Source organism: Charadrius vociferus, unplaced genomic scaffold (genome assembly GCF_000708025.1).
Source record: "Charadrius vociferus isolate BGI_N301 unplaced genomic scaffold, ASM70802v2 scaffold460, whole genome shotgun sequence".
NCBI lineage: Eukaryota > Metazoa > Chordata > Aves > Charadriiformes > Charadriidae > Charadrius > Charadrius vociferus.
In genome coordinates, this window is record NW_009646333.1 from 1 (window position 1) to 959 (window position 959).

The window sequence follows — 959 nt, forward strand, 5'->3', positions numbered from 1 at the left end:
CCCCAAATCCCACCACAGTGAGGGGGTTCCATCACGTCCCACCTCCTTTATTCCAAACTGGGACGGGGATGAGAGGGGGACACAGACGACACATAGGGCCACCACCATCCCACCATCACCACCACCACCACCCACCAGTATCACCAGTAGCGCTACCCCGAAGGAAAAGCCTTGATGACCTTGACGTCGTCAAGGGGTCGGTCCTGAGCATTGGTCTCCACCATGGCCAGGCGTCCCAGTACCCCCATGCCCTGGGACACCCTTCCGAAGATGCTGTGTTTCCCGTCCAACCACTGCGCTGGTCCCAGTGTCAGGAAGAACTGGCTGCCGTTGGTGTCCGGCCCCGCGTTGGCCATGGCCAAGATACCGGCACCTGGGATGGACAGGTAGACACCGTCGATGTTCTGGTTTTGGGATCGGTTTAGAAAGTTTTGGGGGTTTCGATTTGGGATTATGGGAGATGATGGCGTTCCGTGGAGGGGGTCCTGAAGGACACGCCACTCCGTGGCCATGGTATCATGAAGGACGTGCCACCTCATGGATAAGGTTTTGGCATCATGAGGGACGTGCCACCCCACGACGAAGGACCTGGTATCACGAAGGATATGCCAACCCATGCAGGAGGTTTTGGGGGACATGTCACCCCAACACCAGTCTCCTGGGGGACATGCCATCACATGGATGGGGTCTTAGGGGACGTGGGAGAGGTGCCACCTCATGGATAAGGTTCTGGGAGATGATGGCGTTCCGTGGAGGGGGTCCTGAAGGACACGCCACTCCATGGCCATGGTATCATGAAGGACGTGCCACCTCATGGATAAGGTTTTGGCATCATGAGGGACGTGCCACCCCACAGATAAGGTCCTGGTACCACGAGGGATATGCCAACCCATGCATGGGGTCTTGAGGGACATGTCATCCCAACACCAGTCTCCTGGGGGACATGCCATCACATGGAT